A 9,804-nucleotide genomic window follows, 5' to 3' on the forward strand; every position below is an offset into this window, starting at 1 on the left:
AGGGCAGATAAGATGACCTCAGACTGAAGATGGAAGACCTGCTGGGTCTACATGAAATATGTTTGTCTTCTTTGGCAGGCTGGGCCTCGGTGAGGGGAGTGCTTTTGCCTGTGACATGGCAAATGTTTACTTTGAGTGAACTCCCAGAAAAAAGTGAGCTTGCCCTTTACTCTGGAATCCGTAATTTATAGCATTCCTTAAGCTGTTATTAGAGTCATAATTTTTATTTTAGGCAAATTAAAATGTAAGTAGAAGTAAATAATATCATGAATTGTTTATAAAGTGAAAGCTTCTGAGATAAGGATAGCAGGATTCTTTGAATGCTTACTTATCTACTCATTGTTTTTGTTAAATTTTTGCCTTTATCCTCAATATAACTATATGAGGTAGGTATGGCAATCTTTATTTTGCATGTAAGTAAAACTTGGATTTGAGAGGTAAATACTTTGTCCAAGGTCACACAGCTACTAAATAGCGAAACCAGGTCTGTCTGATTGTGAGGTTCACAATCTGCACAGTGTACCAGCTCTGTATCATGTGAATAAAACATGTGTGATATATGTGATATGATTCATAACACAAGCATGTACAAAGTGCCACAGAAATTCCACCATAGAAACAAATCATTCTCCCAGGAAAGCCATACAATGCTTCACAAGATGACGATCTCATTTTAGAGGCAAGAAAATGAAGCAATGAAACTCAGAGAGGCTGTGACTTGCCCAAGGTGGCAAAGTGGCAGAATTAAAATGCAACCAAATGCCTAAGCAGTGCTTTTCCTGCAAAGAGAATATGCTGTCTCATTAAGCCCAAAGTTTTGGAGCTCCATAGCAGCTAAAATGATGTATGTAAAAGGTAACCTTAAAGTTTGAAAGTCAAGACAGCTACTAACATATGATGTGACTGGGGGCAGGTTCACTCACAGCCAGAGTTTCCATGGTTTCAGAATAGGGATGTTCCTGTCTACCTTGTGGGAGGGGGTGTGGAAGTCCCATAAGGTGGTGTCTTGGAATCAGACCCTGAAACAAACCCTGACATTGGAATGCATGTGAAGGGACTGTTGTTGGTAAAAACTAGTAGAGAAGTGGGACATTGAGACAGGTAGGGAAAGGAAGACAAGTTGCATCTTACAGGGAGTAAGTCCAAGTCAATCCCACAGAGTTTTTATAGAGGAGATCATAGGTAACAACACAGAGAGGGAGTGAGGGAGCCGGGGAATTTACACCCCTACAGTTTTACATTCCCACACCTGTGAGTCATTAGGTTAAAGCCTGCTCCTCCCCACCCCCAATGTAAATTCCCCAGCACTTCCAGCTCCTCCTGTGGCCGGAAAAGTGGACCCTGGCAGCCTGAAGGCAGCCCTCCAACAAAAGGATGCAGTTTTAGGGAGTAAAAACTACACGAGAGGCCAGTGTGCAAGAAAACAAAAAAGGAACTGGAGGGTATACGAGCAAAGCTACAGGTAGTATAGATAAACCACACAACACGGGTATGTCCTTGGTAGCCCCCTTAATAAATAGCAACAATTCTCTGCTTTTCTCTCTCTGCCCCTCCCCTGCTCATGCTCTATCTCTCTCTGTCTCTCAAAAGTAAATAAATGTTAAAAAAATTTAAAAAAAAATACTGGGGCACCTGGGTGGCGCAGTCGGTTAAGCGTCCGACTTCAGCCAGGTCACGATCTCGCGGTCCGTGAGTTCGAGCCCCGCGTCAGGCTCCGGGCTGATGGCTCAGAGCCTGGAGCCTGTTTCCGATTCTCTGTCTCCCTCTCTCTCTGACCCTCCCCCGTTCATGCTCTGTCTCTCCCTGTCCCAAAAATAAATAAACGTTGAAAAAAAAAATAAAAAAAAAATAAAATAAATGCGGAACGCTGTATTCGTGTTCAGCTTTAAAAAAAAAATTAAAAAAAATAAATAGCAACAATTCTTTATTTAATGATGTTGCTATTGGTGAATAATGTAAAATATTTTGTATTCCCCTAAATTCTGGAGGGGAAGCCACTGATAGGTGAGGTAAAATACAGTTTCCCTCATATCCGGAGCTCCTTCTAGCTCTGCTAAAGTCCCATGGGCCCCATTATCTCTGAATCATCTGCTTCACATCACTGTTTTGATGAAAAGGAAGGCCACTTTTCACTTTTCCAAGCCAGGGGTGAAAGAACAACTTTGCCCTTCTTCATCTCCTACACCAACCCCCTCTGCTTGTCAGTGGATTGTGTGTCCACATGCTGGCATGACTGGGGCGCAAGCTGCTTCTGCAGTTTGATCATCACCCTTTAGATGTGTGGGGCGGGGGACTGGCTCCTGCATCTGATCTCTTACTGGAATCACTGGGATCCTCGCTGATGGCACTTGCTGCCCACCATTATTTTTTTTTTTTCATCAGTCTTTCAGTAACATAAAGGCAGCATGTTAAACAATCTCAGTGCCCCTTCCTCTTTGAAATACCTTCAGAGTCTTGGCCCAAGCTCACTTGGCAGAGAAATTCCCTTAGTACAACTGTGGGTGGTGCTTCTCAGCCTTAGTCGGTATAAATCTCTAAGTTCTCCTTGTCCCATGGGCTTCATAAATGATGGTGTTATGGGTTAAATTGTGTCCCCACCCAAAATATATGTTGAAGTTCTAACTCCTAATAGTGTGGCTTTATTTGGAAATACAGCCTTTACAGAGGTAATCAAGATAAAATGAGTTCATTAGGGTGGCCCCTAGTCCAATATAATTGGTGTCCTTATGAAAAGGGAAAATTTGGACACAGAGACAGACATGCACAATGGGAAGATGGTGTGGAAATGCACAGGGAAGCTCTGAGGTGATGATGAGGCAGAGATTGGGGTGAGGTATTTACAAGCCAAGAAACTCCAGGGATTGCTGAGGACCACCTGAGGCCAGGAAGAGGACAAGAAGAATTCCCCCCTAGAGCTGTCAGAGAGAGTCTGGCTAAGCCGAAGCCTGGGACTCACATTTTTAGCCTCCAGAAGTGTGAGAGAATTGACTTCTGTTGTTTAAAACACTCAGTTTGTGGAATTTTGTCACAGTAGCCTTAGCAAAGCAATACAACTGGCATCTCTGATACCCCTGAGAATGGACTGAGGGATCTTTGCAAGATGCTTCCCAAGCTCTTCAGGCCTTCACTTCCTCATCTGGAATACATGGAGGATGGATTTAACAGCTGTGGCAGATTGTATTTTCCAAGACGTCCACAAGAATACTGCTCATCCTACATGCTTTTCTGCAATTGACCATAAAGACATTCATTAAAACCAGGCCCTCCCCTGCCTTAAATATGGGTGAGCTTGTGAGTCAATTGTGTCCAATACAAGGATACAGAAGCAGCACTGCATGGCTCCTGAGCCACCATGTAGGAAGCCTGACTATCCTGAGGCTTCCCTGCTGGGAGGAAGCCCAGGCCATTGGGGGAGGTCACAGGTAAGTATCAGGGTCAACAGCCCCGACTGAGGTCCCAACATACAGTCAGCATCAACATCAATTAGACATTTAAGTAAGGATGTGCCCAGGTTATTGCGTTCTCACCCGTAACGTCTCCTCCACTCACAGTCTTCCCAGGTGAGACTCCAGACATCCTCAAGCACAGAAAAGCCATTTCCACTGTGTCCTTTCTAAATTTCTGACCCGCAGCACCCATGAACATAACAAAATCGTTGTTTTATGCCACTAAGTCTGGGGATAATTTGTTAAGCAGGAATAACAATAGGACCACCAACTCTCCAAGGTCTCTGCCAGATCTTACTGCTTAGAGTCTGAGAACAGGTCAGGAGTATTCTGAGTAGAGCATGAAGAGACAGAATCTGGGAGGACCAGGTCTGCCTGTGAAGAGTGTCCTGCTCTTCACCTGTCTTCTTGCCAGAGTTGAGGAACCAATACCAAAATAAGTGCATGTTTTCAGGACACCTCCAATGAAATCACACAGCATTTCCACAAAGTTCATGTGAACCTGCTTCCCACAAGCATTTATGGGTATTTCACCTCCAATTCCATTTAATCCACAAATCTGCAGTGGACTTTCATTACGGTTGTGTGCCCCCTGTGCTCACTTCAGTCTTCTTCCTAATTACTGCCATTTTACTCATTTGAGACCCAATTCATTCATTCAACAAAGTTACTATATGTCAGCTATGTATAACTATTGTGCGAGCCTTTGGGGGTCATCGAGAAGGTATACAGAAATGATACAGTCACTGATCTCGCTCCTAAAGGAATTTATATTTGAATCAGAGAACTCACATTGCAGGTAGAAGGTGATATGTGCCATACAAGAAAGAAGACAAAGTGCTGAGTGTTGTGCAGAGAAGAAGTGACTCCCTGGTGTGATGGGCCAGTTATTAAATGATTGCTCTCTCAGCTTTAAACCCACCCTCCTGTATTCTTGATGCTGAGGCCGGGACTCTCAAACTGCCTGTCTGCTTTTCCAGCTGCTCTTTCTTAGGCTCTGCCAAAAGGGGGCACTAGAAGAAGACTGGAGGGCTGAGGGGAAAAGGATTTGCTTCACCTGCTTGCTTTCTGTTGCTGTGAGCATCACTCCAGCAATGCTGCTTTGCCCTAGCAGCAGCACTTTGACAATGGCAGTTCATTCCTGGGGTGGCAGCTGAATCCAGTTTGCAATCTATCCAATAGAACAGAACCAGCCTCACTGTCCCCTCTCAGAGGCACCAGAACTACTTAGCCAGCTTGTGCCCACTCCTCAGGGGTCTGGATCCCAGCCTCACAGGACCTCTTCTAAGTCTCTAGACCTTAACAATCCCTGCCTCTTCCCTGCATTCCCTCAGCCCCAGGGTTAGCTGCCTTCTGCAACTGTCACCTTCTCAAAGGTTAGAATTTCCTTTTCACTCTTTCGGTTACCTAATTAACAATTCTTTATATTACATTCTCTTCATTCAACAAAAAACAGGTGTGATGTTGGGTGAAGTTGGGAAACTGGGACCCTGTGCACTGTTGGTAAAGTGGTGCAGCCACGAAGCAAAATGGTATGGTGGTTCTTCAAAAAATTTTAAAATAGAATTACCATATGATCCAGCAATTCCACTTCTGGGTATATATCCAAAAGGATTGAAAACAGGGTCTCAAAGGGATCTTTGTACACCCATGTTCACAGCAGCATGATTCACAATAGCCAAGAGGTAGAGCAACCCAAGTGTCCACCAGCAGATGAATGGACAAACAAAATGTGGTGTATACACACAATGGAATATTATTCAGCCTTAAAAAGGAAACAAATTCTGACACTTTCAACATTCTGAATGAACCTTGGGAAACTTATACTATGAAATAAGTCATTCACAAAAGGACAAATACCACATGGTTCCACTTATATGAGGTATCTAGAATGGTCAAACTCGTAGAAACAGAAAGTAGAATGGTATTTCCAGGGGCTAGGGGGAGAGAAACATGGGAGTTGTTGTTTAATGGGTATAGATTTCAGCTTTGCAAGAGGAAAAATTTATAGAGATTGGTTGTACAGCAATGTGAATATACTTACTGCCAAACTGTATACTTAAAAATGGCTAAGATGGTAAATTTTATGTTATGTGCATTTTACCACAATTAAAAAAAAAGCTGGTATGATTTCTGTCTCCCAAGTGGATGCTGAATCATGTGACAATTAGAAAAACTTTTGTACTAGTCATGGGGTAGGTGCAGGGAGGGAGTGAATAAGTAAAGGACCAACAGCTTAGATCCCAGTGGCTTCACACAATAAAAGTTCATTGTTTGAGTCTGTCACAGTTCAGTGTGGCCAGCAGGGTGGCTCTGCTCCTTGGGGCATGCAAGGACTCAGGTTTCTTCTTCCATCATGTGAGTTCAGCATCTTCAACGTGATCTCTAAGGTCACCACAGAAGGAAAAGGGTTTATAGCTAAGGTTGTCATGCAAATATCACATTTCCCAAATTTTCCATTGGCCAGAATTCAGTCACATGACTCAAATGTAGCCATAAGGAAAGCTGGAAAGTTAGTTTTCCAGAGAGCATAGGAGGAAAATTAATTGAGTAAATTGTTGCTACCACAGCTTTACAGAGGGAATGGTACTTGGGCTGAGCCTTGAAAATGAGTCTGTCCTGACTTCATCTCGTGTATTTATTGCCTTCAGCAAAGGGCCTGGCATACAAGACTTTCTTGATAAGTGTTTATTAGATGGATAGATGGATGGATAAATAAAAATGTAGCTTCATATGACTACTGAACCACAAAAGAACTAGAACCAATCTACTTTATTTATAGCAGAACTATTGTCTGATGTCATCCTTTGGGCCCTGAGATCATAAGACAATGCTGGTTGCCATCACTCAGTAGATTTTTCTTTCAGCAGAAGACACAGACTCAGAGAAGTTGGTGAGTAGCTTGCTTCCATGGCTCAGTGATGGAGGATGGGCCAAGAATCATGATCCCAAACTGGAACATAGTCTGGTAGGTGATCTTGAGTCCACACATGAAGTGCTCCTCAATCAGTGTGAATCGTGGTCCCTCCCAATTTCTGACACAAGTGCTGGGTATGTGGAGAGTAAATTGCGTCTATCTTGAGACATGCCTCACTTGTCTCATTGAGCCTGTGGAAACCAGCCCATATATGAAGGCATTTGTTCTTTTCTCTTTTTGGCTCGTTTGAGGAGATATTAATAAAAATAAAGCCAGTAAAAGCAAAATGATCGTAATTAATGCTAATAAAGGGAAAAAACAGATTGCTGAATGCATCTGTTCAATCTGGCTTCTTGAGTATTTGGCAGGGGTTTCATCATTGGTAAGTGGGAGATAGTGAATTCAGGGCCATTACCCATTCCTAATATACTTACATATGGATAATGATGGCTGGCATAGTTACTGTCCCTAGAACTTGGACACCTGCCCAGTAGGTTTTGTGCAACAATATAATCAACTGTAATCTGGGTGAGAAGATTGTTCTTAATATTCTGCACTGAAAGTGTTCCTGCTTGGAGTCTGTGTTGTCATTATCTACTGCTATGTAACAAACTTGATAAACTTAGTGACTTAAACAACAAACAATTTGTTGTGTTCATAGATTCTGTGGGCCAGAAATTCAGAAAGGCCCAATGGAAATATTTATCTCTTCTCCATAATGTCAGAGGCCTCAGCTGAGAAGACTTAAATGACTCAGGAGAATCATGTAGGAGATTCTTCACTTTCTCTGGTGCCTGGCCTGGGATCACTCAAAGGCTAGGCTCAGCTGGGACTATCAACTGGGGTACCTATGCTTAGCCTCTCCATGTTGCTTAGATTTCTTACAGTAAAATAGCTGGGTTCCAAAAAGGAAGAGGCATTTGAAAAGACCAAGAAGAAAACATGTGGCCTTTATGACTTAGCCTCAGAGGTCACCAAACATCACTTCCAGTACTTTAAAGATCAAAATAGTCATAAGCCCATCAAGGAGAGGAGACATAGACTCTCAAGACGGGTGAGGTATTAAAGGATTTGGGGCTGTTATTTTTTAAAAACCACCACATGTAGACTCACTTTTGTGTGTGTGTTAACCAAATTCTTTTGGTCCTAACCTTAAAACATATCTTGAATCCAACCACTTCTTACCACCTCCATTGTCATCACACTGGTTCCAAGATTTCCCCCCAAAATTATCACAATAGCCTGTTACGAATCCTTTCCTCTACTTCATCTCCCTAAAGACTGTTTTCAACAGTTACCCGAATGATCCTATTAACCATTAGTCATATCATGGCATTCCTTGACCCAAACCCTCAATGGCTCCCCATTGTTCTAAGAGTAGAATAAATTTTTTTTGGTGGCACATATGGGTCCCTGTTACCTCTCTACCCTCCTCTCCTGCTACTTGCTCCCTTGATCCTTCTGCTCCAGCCACACTAGCCTTTTGCTGCTCCTTGAACACACTAAGCACAATCCCATCTCAGGGCCTTTGTACTAGGTATTTCCTCTGCCTAGAACGTTTTTCCCTCAGATATATGCATGGTTTATTCCTTCACTGCCTTCAGGAATCAATTTATATATCATCTCAGTGAAACCTTTGCTTACCTACTTCAAAAGAACACTTCAGCTCACCTTACCCTCCAACATTCACTTCCCTACTGTTTTCTCATAACACCAAACACACAATGTATTTTATTATTTGTCTTATCTCTTGATGCCTTCCCCATTAGAATGTAAGCTGCATGAGGACAAGGATTTTCTCCTTTTTATTGACTGTTGTATCTCTAGGGCATGGAACAGTACTTGTCACACAATCAATATTCAATGCATGTTTGTTAAGCAAGTGAGGAAATTAATGAGAAGATGAATGAATGCGAGAAAAATATAAGTTCTGTCAACTTGGGCTCAAAAACTGTTCTGATACAATAAAATGTTTCAAAGAGACCCATAAAGGAAAAGGGTTTGACTCTATTGAGTAAGCATGGGTGGTCTGCTTTCTTTTCATAGGGACAATGTCCCAGCTTAACATGTTAGTTGGGTTTTCACCTCTTCCTTAGGTATATGTAGCTGTGTAGCAAAAAGAGGAAAAGATCCCAGCTTTCTTTACCTAGCTGTGTGATCAAAGATTACCCACTTAGTCACCCTGAGCCATAGTTTTCTCTTCTATAAATTGAGAGAAATTGTATTTGAACCAGATGATCTATCTGTAAGATCTCTCCAGCCTTGACATTTAATTCTTTGTTTTTTCTCACCAGATCATTCTCCACTGAATTCTAGGAGAAATCTAAGGGCAACATCTCATGACCTGGCAATAAAGAGGATGAATCAGAAAGAAAGAGGAAGTAAGCCAAGGTATCAGTGTAACCCTGAGCAAAATAAAATATGCACTGCACTGGAATGTTTTATGAAGGGAACCATATTGGACATGAAATTCTGACATTTGGTGGAATCAGAATATTGCTCACCCTTTGTGGGCAGGGGTTGAGTAATACCTGGGGGGGAACATCAGGGAACTTCCAGGGTATTAGAAATGTTACTTGTTTATTTCAGTTGTGGTTGTATAGGAGCGTTTTGTGAAATTCTGTCCATCTCTCATATCACTTGCGATTTGTATATTTTTCTCTATATATGTTACATTTCAATTTAAAAGTTCACCAAAAAACTCCAACTGAGAATGATAGATAGGTAGATAATAGATAGATAGATAGATATAGATAGATGATAGATAGATAGATAGATAGATAGATAGATAGATAGATAGATAGATAGATATGGCCTTTTCAACAGACAATTATTAAGGAGAATTTAGACATTTTACATAACTAATGACCTGGATAAAAACAAAAGATTTAAAAAGATGATTTACATGGTAAGAATTGGCAGGGGGAGTTCTCAGCTTCATTCCTGAGGAAAAATTATGATGATGAACCTCAAAGTGGTTGAAATTTATACAAGGTAGCTCTTAAACATGGATTCTTCTCTTCTCAATTGTCCTAAGCCTCTCTGAACTCTCTGGTCCATGCGGAGGGTTGGACCTGGGATGCTTCTGGAATTCCCAATAAACCCTTGGACCTATTCTGGTTCTAATCATTCATAGCACCATCTCCACTGTAGTCTTGGGGGTGCTTTCACACAGTCTATTTCTGTAGCTTTTCTGATCTATCAAAAGCTTTTAGGGACTCTAAAAGGCCATTTTGAAAGCAAGGGAGGAAGATGTACAAATGGCCCAGGAGAAAGGCTGCATGCCTTTCAGAAGTCCCATGAGTCAAAAAGTACAGCGAGTCTTTTGAAACTATTGTGCATGCAGGATTTGGGGACTAAGAGCGAGGTATTTGAAGAAGGTGGTTAGATTTCCCACTGTGAGACACTCTGGAAAAAATAGACATTTTAAGCTCAGGGCTG

The sequence above is a fragment of the Herpailurus yagouaroundi genome, unplaced genomic scaffold, assembly GCF_014898765.1.
Source record: "Herpailurus yagouaroundi ecotype Mexico unplaced genomic scaffold, PumYag 159, whole genome shotgun sequence".
NCBI lineage: Eukaryota > Metazoa > Chordata > Mammalia > Carnivora > Felidae > Herpailurus > Herpailurus yagouaroundi.